We start from the raw sequence: 13767 nt of genomic DNA, 5'->3' as shown, positions 1-13767 counted from the left end.
GGAATTCTGCAATTTCAGAGTAGAATTCTGAGATAACATTCCAAAAACCATTAGGCAGCATACACCTGCAAAGGTTAAAAATGACACCATGGTGGTGCCTCAACGGTTTCCTTTGCAGCAGTAGGCTATTGTCTGTCTAAGGGGCAAACCATTGTGGAACATTACTAATCGAAGGTGACATTCAACCCCATGTAAGCGATCACGAAAAGCTAAATATAGTTGCTGCCGTGCCATTAAGCAGCAGTTATAATAATGTTGCTGTTTACTCGTGATAGGCTGTTGCTTATAATTCTCCTTTTGTGTGAGGCAAAGGATATCCGTTGCGAAGGATGTAAAATTTCCTTGAGCAAGCCGCCATTTGTAGAGGGTCACTCTGGTGACAGGCTGCAACCAGCGGCTCTATAGGTCACTCTTGTTGGTCGGTCCACAAAAAGTCCCCACCCTCTAGTGGCTACAGGATTCGGCCATAGGAGGCTGAAATTGGGCATGGAGGTCAAGAGTGCGTGTGTTCATTCATGCCAGTTGGCTAAAAGGGGGCGTGGCAACGGGAGTGGCCTATGATCGCATAAAGGTCGCAGCTATTGCAAGTTTAAAAGATGGCTGGGAACTCGGGAAGAAGATCTTATGACCATCATGGGAGAAACCTTGACCCTTGTTTTTCTACCTTTATTCATTTTCGTATGCTTTTGCCATTTCTTTACGCAATAGAACGGATGTGATTCTCCACAGATGGAGATGGGTTCCAGGGCCCAATTGAACTCTAGGGTTTTGGAGAGAGTAGAGTCTGATTCATCAAAATAACCAGCTAAGCTCTGTACTAGTTAGTGGTAAATGTTAATTTGTAGCTTCAGAATTAGAACACCTCGTGTATGTTTGTCATTTGAAGAGTAATACCAACCAGGCTCTTTTCTTTGCAAAAAACCCCAGAACACACAGTATCATGAATGTGAAGCGGACAGGTGCTGGTCTCGCAGAAAACGCATCGCCTCTGAACCGCCACTAGAGGCAGAGTGGCTAACCCTGAGTGAATTACTGAGTGAATGACTGGGATGAGTGAGTTAGTGACAGATGTTGTGTATATTATATATACTCTTATTGCAGACAGTCTTTCGTTGGGGGACATAATTTGCAGTTAAGAAAAGGTAATTATCGCTAGTATCATGAATCATGTATGGAATCAGTATCATGGCATCGGTTACGGTATCATGAATGAGTCATGATACTGTCATATTGCAGGGCCTCTGGTGATTCCCAGCCAGGCCTAACAAAAATAATGGTTTGGTTCCGGTTGCCGACTGACCCTGCCGTTTTTTTTTTTTTTTTTTTTTAACAATAAAGTTTCATACAAATCTTAGTCAAACCTTTAGAATTATGGATATTAAACATGCTGGCAGAGTACATGCATCCATGTTGTTGTGAACATTTTAATTAAATAAAGAAATTCCCTATCCATAGTCGCCGTGGGAAAAAATTAAATAAAATAAATTCCTACCCATGGCCTTAACTGACAACCAACAGGAACCAAACAATATTTTTTGTTATGTCCCATCATCATACCTACACTATGTTCAATCTAAATATAAGTGATGATGATGACCAGATTATTTTGAACCAAAATAATCACCATCACTTAAAAAAAAAAAAAAAAAATACTAATCTGATTTGATAGAATGTAGCCCTTTATTGCATTCAAATAAATACTAGCTTGAAAATATTATTAGTCACTGTGTGTGTGTGTGTGTGTGTGTGTGTACGCACGCCTACATAGCCCTTGATTGTGCATGAAAGAGGGCCCACTCACTGACGATGTTCAATGGCCCTAGCGTTTCATTGTCGGGACCTGCACAGACCTGCAGCGTGTCTAAAAATAAACGAGTCATGTTTGATTCCATACATCAGGTATGATGATGCATGGCCCAATAACAATGTGTCCAGAGACGACACCACAGCAGCGTTTCTTTAGCGGCGTAACGGCCCGCAGCGAGGCACATGCTTCCCTGCCGACACGTCAGGACGAGATGGGTTATGGTTAGTGATGCACCGATAACTGATATTAATATTGCTGTTCTGGCCGATACCGATGTCAATATCTCTGTATAGAAAAAAACTTTTTTTATGATCTATTTTCCAAAACGCATTATTTCTTTTTTACTTTTGTAATTTATTTTCAGAAATGACTGATATTTTGAAACAATTTAAGACCAAAACATGTTAAATAAAAAAAATATTTAAATAAAGACATTTTTATAAAGGATACTACAAGTGTGTCCCGAATTCACACGATGGATAAGCCAACCCTGAGTATTCTAACTCACTTGAGAGACCAAGTCACTGTATTCTGTGAACATTGTACAACAGTTCAAAACGTTAAAGTACAGTAGTAGGCCTTAAATGGCCAAAGTCAAAAGTATTGGTATTATATCGGCGGCTGATATTATATTATATCGGAACGATACCGATGTGTAAAAGAAATGACTATCGGCCGATATTATATCGGCGGCCGATATATCGTGCACCACTAGTTAGGGTTAGTGGGGGGCAGCAAGGTCACACGGTGGCAGAAAGTCGCAGAGCAGGATGACCTGAGGCCATGGATAACGACGAACCCAGTGCCCCTCTCATCTTCAAAGTGCCTCCATCAAAGACCGCTTTATTCTGGAATATTTCCCACAGTGCCTACAGACATGAAGGACATTGTAACGGCTGAATAAAAGCGTGCTCTCTTCTTGTATTCTTTTCTATAAATGGAATATTCTTTCACGGTTCAATCCCCCCCCCCCCCAAATTGCTGTTCGGACGCCTGGGAGAGTTGAAAGGAAATAATGAAAATTTTTGTATTGCTTTAGTTTTTAGATGGAGAGCATTACACCTCTCTTTCCTGATATCAGGTGAAGAGAGCTGGAGTATATGGGGGAATGCTCCCTTGTTTCTGCCATTAACCCCTTACTCCCTGGCCCAACTTTACCCACTGGCTTGAATATAATTCTGTTACTCCCCTGTCTGTAGCCTGTTTTAGGATCCTCACAGGTTATTCTCTAGTGGGTGTGCGAGTGAGTGAGAGAAATAAAGAGAGAGAACAAGCTTTTGAGCTTTTGTACCCCAGAGACTCCTCAGTGACCTGTCGGAGGACACACGTCTTTCTTATTCGACAGGTGTTTGAATGTGGACATTAGGGCTGACCTTCGATTTTTTTTGGAATTCGAAGCTTCGGGGCCGAGATTCGATTTTAATTCGAAGCTTCGAAAAAAAAGAATTAATAAAATATTATTTGTTTTATTTGTTTTTTACATTTTCTTTTTTTATGTTGTGGGACTTGTACAGCACATTGTTCAACTTTGTCAGTGCTGTAAAGTTTAAACCTTTTTAAATCTTAGACAAACAAAACACTTTGCTTTCATGAAATATTGTAAGCCGTCATTTGAGGCTTTATAAAAGCAGCACAATGAACACAACACAAGACAAACGTCTTTCTCTGGTCTGCATCCCCTTAACAATTGTGTGTATTGAGCCGTACTGTATTGTACCCATTCTGCAATCTGTTAAATAAAGTTTTCATTCATTCATTCATTCATTCATTCATTCATTCATTCATTCATTCATTTCATTCATTCACACAAATCTGTCAGTGCCGAGTCCGACCTCATCTTAAATAACAAACAGCATTGCTTGTTGTAATTAACAAAGAGAGGCAGAGTTGATTTAGCAATTTCTATTTTTATTTTTTAATCGAATTTTCTTTTCATATTCAAATCCCATGCCCATCGAACGAAGCTTTGAAGCTTCGAAGTATTTAAGACAGCCCTAGTGGACACACGTCTTTCTTATTCGACAGGTGTTTGAATGTGGACACACGTCTTTCTTATTGGACGGTTGTTGGAATGTGGACACGTCTTATTGGACGGTTGTTTGAATGTGGACACGTCTTATTGGACAGGTGTTTGAATGTGGACACACGTCTTATTGTACAGGTGTTTGAATGTGGACACACGTCTTTCTTATTGGACAGGTGTTTGAATGTGGACACACGTCTTATTGGACAGGTGTTTGAATGTGGACACACGTCTTTCTTATTGGACAGGTGTTTGAATGTGGACACACGTCTTGTTGGACAGGTGTTTGAATGTGGACACACGTCTTGTTGGACAGGTGTTTGAATGTGGACACACGTCTTGTTGGACAGGTGTTTGAATGTGGACACATGTCTTGTTGGACAGGTGTTTGAATGTGGACACACGTCTTGTTGGACAGGTGTTTGAATGTGGACGCATGTTCTAATGGCGCCCGGTCGCATCAACTCTCTGAGGAATGTTTCAAATAGCGACTGTGGGCAAATTGCTCAAAATTCCATTTTTCATTTGGATTTTGGACTTTGAAACCCTTCCCCACTGTGGAAAATAACTTATGAGGATTCTGAAAACACTCTACACACACGCTGGTGAGTAACAGTTATATTCAAGCCGGTCACTATTAGGCAGGGCTGTACGTTAACTTTTTTTGCACATAGCACTGGTGCTACAGAGGTTGATAGTTTTGTAGCACAGGCCAAAATCTTGTAGCACAAGTATAAAACGTGTTATATTTGTAACAGTCACAAATGTGCCTATTGTATTTGTGTTATTTAGTTGCAGTGCCATGTTTGGCTGTCATTTAGTATATCGCCATGTGTTATTATTACTATGATACTCTCATATGCTATTTTCAATTAATATCATAAACAACAAGGAATATTAGCATAATTTTGAGTGGACTGAAGGAATGAGTCAGCGTTAATAGTTTTAAATGCAAATAATTTATTGAAACATAGAAGTGGGGTCGGTTGGGACACACACACACAATGGGGGACCCTGATGTAAACAAGACAAAAGTCTTTCGCAGGTCTGCATCCCCTTAACAATTGTGTGTATTGAGCCGTACTGTACTGTACCCATTCTGCAATCTGTTAAATAAAGTTTTCATTCATTCATTCACACACACTGTTTCAACTCACCACCCCTGCATCATATTGTAGTCTAGTCTGTCTTCAAACTTCCACTCCTCTCGAAACTTGTTTATATTTGAATATCAACATTATCTGTCCATCCTCAGTTTACTATAATATACTCCTGTCCTGACTAGTGACTTCATCATCTTTCCAAATGCACGCACGCACACACACACACAGGGAAGGGGAGAGAGTGCCCCCCCATTTCCCTTTCCCCAGCCCACACTGTGTCTGCTGGCTCTGCCTCTGATCAGGATTAGCTTGTTAGCTTGCTAACGTTGTAGTGATTGTAATGGTACATAAACGTTAATTTCGGGCGATGTGCGCATAAAGGAATGGCGACGGTGCAAAGCATGTAGATGCATTTGACCCGTTGCGAGAAAAAAAAAACACCACGGACTTATTTCGGGACGTGTAGGCGCACTGCTGTGTTAACGCAGCACCAACCGACCAACGCGCTGCTCTGCTTGCAGAAGGCGCACGGATAGGGCGGATATGACTCGTCGAGTTGTCACAAGAGTTTTTTCAAAATAAGATTATCATATGCACCTGAACGTTGCTAGCTTTCGGAGCCTAGCTGGAGCTGCGTGTGGGCAGAAATGAGACCCGCTACAGGATTTTCAAAATAAGAGTATCTATATGAACCGAATCCCTATCGCACCAGTGCTACTGAAGTAAATCCATCCATCGCACAGACCGCTGTTGCTGTAGCACGTGCGATATATATGTCGCACTGTACAGGCCTGCTATTAGGGCTGTCTTAAATGCTTCGAAGCTTCGAACGTTCGATTCGATGGCACAAGCTTCGAACATTAAAAAAAAATCGAAGTTAAAAAAAAAAAAATCCAATTTTTTTTTTTTTTACTTCGATTTGTGTGTGTGTGTAGGTGTGTGTGTGTGTGTGTGTGAACTACCCATCCCAGATAGGACAGCCGAATCCCGTCCAATCTTTCGCCGTCGACTAAAGACTCACTTCTTCAACCATTATCTGAAATGATAAAAAAAAAAAAAAAAAAAAAATCTAACCGTGACTAACCTTACTGTCATGCACTTGTCATAATAAACTAACCTACACTGTAACACACAACACTTTGATGAACATTGTTACTCAGCTGATAGAGTTGTACCCTTCTTGCTGTCTTGTCGTACAGAACTTGTAAGTCGCTTTGGATAAAAGCGTCAGCTAAATGTAAGTGTGTGTGTGTGTGTGTGTGTGTGTGTGTGTGTGTGTGTGTGCGCGCACCTTGTAGAATTCCACACATAAGAAAGAAAGATACTGGGATGAATAAACAAAATAGGAAATAAAATGTAGAAATGCATGCAATACATAAATAAATATGAATCTCCATATATGAAATATAACATTTAGATAAGGTGCTACTGAGATGTTTTGGTGAGTTCTTTGTTTTTTTGTGGAAGTTGCCCTTCTTAAAAATGCATGAACATTCACTGATAATTGGTCTGTAGTGGAGTCTACAAGGTCTACATTGCCGGACCATGTAGAATCCGGACCTTGTAGACTGACATAATTCTGTGCATAGTTTAGTCTACACAGGCCATATTTCAAATAATCAAAATCTTACTTCATTCATCTTAAACATTCTTGATTTGGGGGATTGGTAGTTCCCATGAAATCTGAAGTTGTTCAAACGACAACAGCGATCCACCTTGAATTAAATCACACAGCTGAGTGAAACCTTGTTGGATGCGTCAGTCACGAAAGGGGCTACTTAATTAATTAATCCAACCCACTTTATTTATAGAGCACATTTAAAAACAACAACGTTTACGAAAGTGCTGTACAAGTCCCACAACATAAGATAAAAAAAAAAAAAAAAAAAATTCGAATTAAAATCGAAGCTCGGCCCCGAAGCTTCGATTGCCAAAAAAAGCTTCGAAGGTCAGCCCTAGTCACTATGGTTTGGCCAGAGTGAAATGGGTAAGAAAATTAAACACAGAAAGGAAAACAATGGAGCTTCTATGGCTGGCTGGCGACACCTGTGATGCCGTGTCCATGTGGGCTGTGGTCAGGGTGGCCGTGAGAGCCATGTAGATCCGTTGCTGGTGTGAAGTAGCTAGGGGTGGGATGGGAATCACCAGAGGCCTCACGATACGATACTATCACGATACTTGAGTCACGATACGATAGTATTGCGATACTAAATATATTGCGATATGCTGAGTATTGCGATATTAATATTGCGATATATTGCGATTTATTACCTTTTTTCAACTGCAAAGTAAAACTTTGTCACCCTGTTTTATCTAATAAAGTAAAGTTCAGTCTGTTCATCTCACTTCAATCATTTTTATTGCAGAACATGGTATTTTCTCAAGCAGACAGATGTAAACACTGTAATCTGTGTTGCATGTACCTGACAAACTGAACTGTTTGTATTACAGTCATATTCCAACTTAACTGAATGCACACGTGTGCGTGTGTGTGGACTATAGGGCTGTCTTAAATACTTCGAAGCTTCGTTCGATGGGCATGGGCTTCGAATATGAAAATAAAATTTTAATATATATATATATTATATTATTTTTTTTGCTAAATCAACTCTGCCTCTCTTTGTTAATTACAACAAGCAATGCTCAGCCCCGAAGCTTCAAATTCCAAAATAAAGGTCGAAGGTCAGCCCTAGTGGACTACTGTACTATTACAGGTATTGAAATGAACAATGCAACTTCCTTATACAAAAAAATGTATTCTTTTTTTAATAAATAAATATCGATACTTGGCGTCCCTGTATCGATACAGTATCGCCATGCAAAGTATCGCGATACTACTACGTATCGATATTTCCCCCCACCACTAGAAGTAGCCCTCTTGAGACCTGCGAGCTGAGCTAAGCTACAGGAGGGCCGGGTGCCTCTGCTTTGTACCCTCCACATGTACACGGCCCGCCTGACCCAGTTCAGCAACGGCCAGTGTAGGGGGTGGGGGGGCGGCGTGGGGGCAGTCTGGGGAGGCTAAAAATACCCACCCCTCGCACCGGCAGCTCCATTGCAGAGGGATCCCTGGAATTGCTCCCCTCGACTAGCGTTGTTGCACGTAGAGGCACACGGACTGCCAGAGGGTTTCCTTAGATTTAGACATAACTAAGATGTCCACCCCTTGTCATCATCGTAACTAGTCGCCACTTCCCACGGCCTTCTGGCTGCACAGTCTGGACCGTCCGACTGTTAGCGTGTTCGCACTTCATGCTTTGAATCGTCTGGACCGAGGCACGGCTGTTTATTCACAAGCCCCCCCCTCCCCCCCTGTTCTTTCACCGAAACCCCCCATATCTGTAATTCTCACAGAGGTAGGACATGGCTACTGCAGCGTGCAGAGGGTTAACTCCGGGCCCTTGTCATTGTTTCGACCAACACCACGCCAGCTGTTAGCTCAGAGATCCAATCACAATGATTTTCCACTGTTGTGACATGTGACCTGTGCCGCAACCCGAAACTGTCACCGCGCAGCAAATGTTGGCACTTCCCTTCATCTTGCCGTTGTTGCTGCTCGCTGGGGGAGAGGGGCCTCGGAGCGCGAGACAGGAGGACGGAGAGACGGGAGGAGGGAAAGGAGCAACTGCCCTGGTTGCTCTAGAGAGATTGGGCTTTGTCAGTGTAGCTCAGGGCAACTGGAATATGACGAGCCTCTTTAGAGAGGGGGGGGGGGCCGTTTAGGAAAAGTACACGCAGCGAGTCACACGGCACGCAAGGCGGTCATGACAAGTCATCTGGACACAGTGGAAAAATTCACATGATGTCTGTATGGAGACGCCTTTCACAGAATGTTTGAAATGCCTCCAGGTCGGAATCTTTCCTCTGTGTTGATGTATATATATAATATGAGAAATATATCAACAGAAATGTAATTCATTGGGTGTTTTTATTACTGGATCTTGTAAACGAGTCACACAGTGTCTCTCTCTCACACACACACACACACACACACACACACATCATCTGGGAGAGTGGAGGCTACCACGTGCTTCCTCCGACACACGTCCAGCCAATCGCAGCTTCTTTTCACCTGGCAGCGCGGATTCTCATTGAGAGGGCGTAGCGTGTGGGAGGATCACACTATCCCCCTCAGGTCCTATCCGCGCTTAGCAGGCGCCCCGACCGAACTGTAGGAGTCGCTGTTTACAACGACCCGGACCCACCCCGCCAGCTTCTCCCACCCTCTAATACAGCCAATTGTATTAGTGTGAACGGCCAGCCAAGCTGGTGACAACCCCGGAGCTGTGAGCTGGATTCGAACAGGCGAATCCAGCTCACAGCTCCGGGGTTGGTGACGAACGCAATCTCCGCTCGGCCACCTAACCGCCTCCCCACCTGCTGTTTTATTGTATTTGTACCTGTACTATCCGCTGTCAGCTGTTTATCTCTCTTTGTGAGCTTGATTAAATAGCGTTAGCTCACGTTAGCTAGCGTTAGCGCCGCGGCTAATTTTAGCTCACCCTGAACTAAATCAATGACTAGGTTCTAAAGCATTCAAGTAGTTTTCACTGCACATAGAAGTAGCCAAACAGCGGGAGCATTTCGGGAGCATATTACCAAAACCCAGGCAATTTCGAGCCCTTAAGGAATCAAATAGAGCCATGGCTACATGCTAACGCTAACATTATTGCGCAACTGTAGGAAAACCCTGGCAGCGATAAGGGAATCGAAAGTCACGGGAGCCACACGGTTCCAGGCATCGGCCAATTAGGTTTTCGATTCCCATCCCTAGTGACAGGGCTGTACACTGCGACGAGATTATCGCAAATTTCCCCTTAATTTGGCCCGTGCGAGTGGAAAATAATATTTGGGGGCAGCCTTGCGAGTAGTGATTTCAACCCTTCATTCGCATTTCACTCCTAAATTAATCCATACAAATTGGATAAAAAAAAATAGTAAAACATTAGCCTACAACCAGGGCTGTACAGTGTGACATAATGTTGCGGTTGTAATTTCATTAGACAGACCAGCGCGGACCTTTTAATAACATGCAATTTAATTGACACGAGCAATGGGCTAACATTAGCTGCTAACCAAGTTATCCATTAGGACTATGCTAAGCTAACTAGCGTTAGCTGCTAACCCTGGAAAACCCTCAAAGCGGACTCCACAACACTAGTTCCATTCGTGAGGAAAGGGGGTGGGTTATATTGACAACGCTCGACAACAGAAGTTTAAACATAACTTCATATTTATTGGTTATTCGTTTCTGTATATTATCCAGTTTCCATCTCCGTGTGTTAAACTCTTCCTGTTTACATTCGAGTGTGACGTCATCACCTACGGCAGCTTAGACGATCAAAACGCGAACCTAGAACAAAACCCGAGGGGGGGGGGGGGCTGGCTCTCGTTCGTTCTCGCCCCCCCCCTCTCTCTCTCTCTCTCGCTCTACATTCAATGATTTAAAGTAGCCAAACGTTACAGTATAAATACTAACTGGATAGTTGATGATATAAACATTATCTGAAATATTCTAAAATCATTAAGTCTGCTATAAGCCATTATCCCTTTGTGTGTGATAATTATTTTCTCACAGTAGTGTGTATATATATATGTATATGTATATATGTGTGTGTGTTTGGCTAAAGTGGATAGAAAACACAGTACTGTGCAAAAAAAAGGCACCCAAGAGTTTTTATATAAATGGTCTTAGATGTAAATAATTTTTTTTATTAGTGTGTCAGTAGACTACTCTTAGTACATTTTCATTAAATTATTTTTTAAAGCATCTTCATGGTTTAATAATGCAAACATATGTTGCCGGGACTTATTATAATCATCATATTGGCGTGACTGTATGCATCAAAGAGGGTTAAATCAAGCATTTTTAAGTGCTTTAGAGGAAATGTCAAAATATCGCGATATATATCGTGTATCGTGATATGGCCAAAAAATATCACAATATCATTTAGAGGCCATATCGCCCAGCCCTACTATAATGGTAAAATAGTTATTTATAAATTTGCCCCTAAAAAATATTCTTTGCCCCTAAATTTCTCATTTAGGGGCAAGTGTGCCCCTAGTGAAAAAGATTAGCGTACAGCCCTGAGTGAAAGGGTTAACCGTTTGGTAGTGCCGGTTAAACCAGCTCTACCGCTCCGCAAGGAATGAAGCCATTTTCTTTTCAAAGTCGGTACCGATGGTTACAGGCGGCCATGTTGGAAGAAAGATAATTAATTACACTCAACATTCTTATTCGGTGGAAACGCGGTTCTTGGGGGAGCCACTCGTCTCCGCTCGCCCCGGCGATCTAAAAGTAGCCACGTGTTCCAGCCCGGCGACGGTAAAAGTTTCACTTTGTGTGTTTTCACACACATCTGACAACCATAAGAAAAAACACCACGTGAGCTGTCTCGGTGGAGACCTCGGCCGGCGTACGTGTGTAAGACTTCACCCTAAAAACCTGTGGCTGGCGCAAGGGGTATTTCCCCACTGAAATGTGGTTTTCTGCCACCCCTGCTACCTTAGAAATGCACCCAACCCTGCAATTATGCCTTGTAATGAATAATAAATCTTGTCCTTCTTTTCCACTGCAGATGGCTCCAAATAGAATTTCAGCCGGTGACAAAATAGTTTCCAAGAATCTGAATGGAATAAGCTGCGAGAGAACTACCTTGTGGTGCGTGAGGGCCTACATTTCCCCCTCGTGTTGCATCTGGGTCTTCATTAACAAAGCTCTTTGGCATATTTCTGATGTCGGCCTGTTATGTCGCAGGCGCTCGGCGTGTTTGGTTTTTGCTGTGGATGAATGGCGTTCCCTCTCTCTCTAGCTCGTTCGGGTCATTGTGAGCCAGGCCAGACTAATGCCCACAGTGAGTTAACCTTCTGTAGTGTAGGGCTGGGCGATATGGCCTAAATATGATATCACGATATTTTCTGACCTTTCGGCGATACACGATACACATCACGATGTTTTTTTTTTTTACCCCAAACAATTCATTATGAGGCTTACCAAGACAGTATTTGATTTTGCAAGCTAACATTAAAGACAAAATAAAATACCCATGCATTTAGCATTTTTATATTATATATTAGATTTAGATTATTAGATTATATATTGCATATATTTAGCAATGAGATATTATATGATTTAGATATGAAATATGATGAATTGAAAATGGGGGACCCTGATGTAAACAAGACTAAAGTCTTTCTCTGGTCTGCATCCCCTTAACAATTGTATGTATTGAGCTGTACTGTACCCATTCTGCAATATGTTAATAAAGTTTTAAATCAATCAATCAATCAATCAATAGCATTTTAATGAAACTACTGTATATATGTATGTCTCTAAATGTTTTGATGAATTGAAAATGGAGGACCCTTATGTAAAAAAGTCGAAAGTCTTTTTCTGGTCTTCATCCTCCTGTACTGTATTGTACCCATTCTGCAACCCTTTAACAAAGTCTTCACTCATTCATTCTGACGGAAACATATAATTTTGATTGACAGTCGAGTCTGCCAATTACGTCACAGCGCTTGCACCCGCCCTGCTGTTCTTAGCACCAATCGGCAAGCTCCTAGTTTTTTACTTCCTGAATGTCCTGTGGCTGAACAACGTCAACAAAGCTACTATCGTTAGCTCCCCGCGGCCGTCGAGTAGGAGACCAGGGCCCTGTTTCATGTACGTGGTTCAACTAAGTCGATCAAGATGTCCATTATCCAGCTTCAGTTAACCCGATGTTCGAAGCCGGGATTTTCCTGTTTCACAAAGGTGGATTCAGTCTCGTTAACTCAAGCCAGACTTGCGAGTCAGGCTAAATGCGCGCGGCCGTTTTAGGTGAAAAGCCAGCACGTATCGATGGCAGAGACCCTGATTCTCAACGGCATTGATTGATTAATTGATTTAAGACTTTATTGACAGATTGCAATACGGCTCAATCGCCTCGCCGACAAGTTAAATGCGTTATCTATAGGCTAATTCTAAGTCCCTCATTACCTCAATCAATCAGATTATATTTCTTTAAACTTGCCTGCTGGATTGAATAATCAAATGAGATCTTGCTAGCGAAAATTATTAGTTAACTGTTATACAGAATTACGATACGGCTCTCTTACCCATTGATTGATGTATAGTCAATCTTTAACTTATCTCCAATGTGGTCTAACGGGTTGTTCTTTTGACTTTCACACGGACGACCGGGGTTCAAGACCCTAGTCTTTTCCTTCTTTTTGCAATATAGGAATAATTCAATTTGGTGCACGTTGAGAGCTATATAAAGAATGACATCCTCAATGCATGTAGATTTATAATATTTTAACTTAAAACCAGGCTACTTTGGCGTATAATCATTAATATTATATTCAAAAAAATCATATTGGAAACACCGGGATTTGAACCCCGGTCGCTGGATTGGCAGGCTTGAGCACTACCGCTGGGCCACTGGGCCAGATGGGATAAATTCATTGTTTATACATTAATGAACGAGAGACCCGTGTTTAGAATATCCTTTGTTTTGAATGAAGTTTATCTCTTTATCCTCATTCATTAATGTGACGTCAACGGCTCATTCAATTTCTCAAATCCGTCAAACTGCGCATCTCATCAGACATCTTAATCCCAGTTACAATTAAAATAACCACATCATGTGTACATCGCACGAGCGAGCGCCACCGTCGCCACGGTATATATAACGTGCATTATTTAGGACAAAGTGAATTTAATATCAGCATTTTGGGTCTATTTTACATTTCAAAAGCCCCCTCTGGAAGAATGGAGCACAAAAACGTAATTCAGAATGGTATAATGCAGATCGTAGACTGTGGGAATAGTTTCAGGAAACGGGCTGTCA

The 13767-nt window shown here is 42.0% G+C and overlaps 1 protein-coding gene across 1 annotated transcript in view; it reads left to right on the top strand.

Annotated features, from left to right (window-relative positions):
- Positions 1-13767, top strand: part of atp2b1a (ATPase plasma membrane Ca2+ transporting 1a) — a 207099-nt gene that overhangs the window by 5094 nt on the left and 188238 nt on the right.

Source organism: Notolepis coatsorum, assembly GCF_963971535.1.
Source record: "Notolepis coatsorum genome assembly, chromosome: 15".
NCBI classification, from domain to species: domain Eukaryota; kingdom Metazoa; phylum Chordata; class Actinopteri; order Aulopiformes; family Paralepididae; genus Notolepis; species Notolepis coatsorum.
The sequence above is the reverse complement of the archived record's forward strand: the minus strand, read 5'-3'. Positions and strand labels throughout refer to the sequence as shown.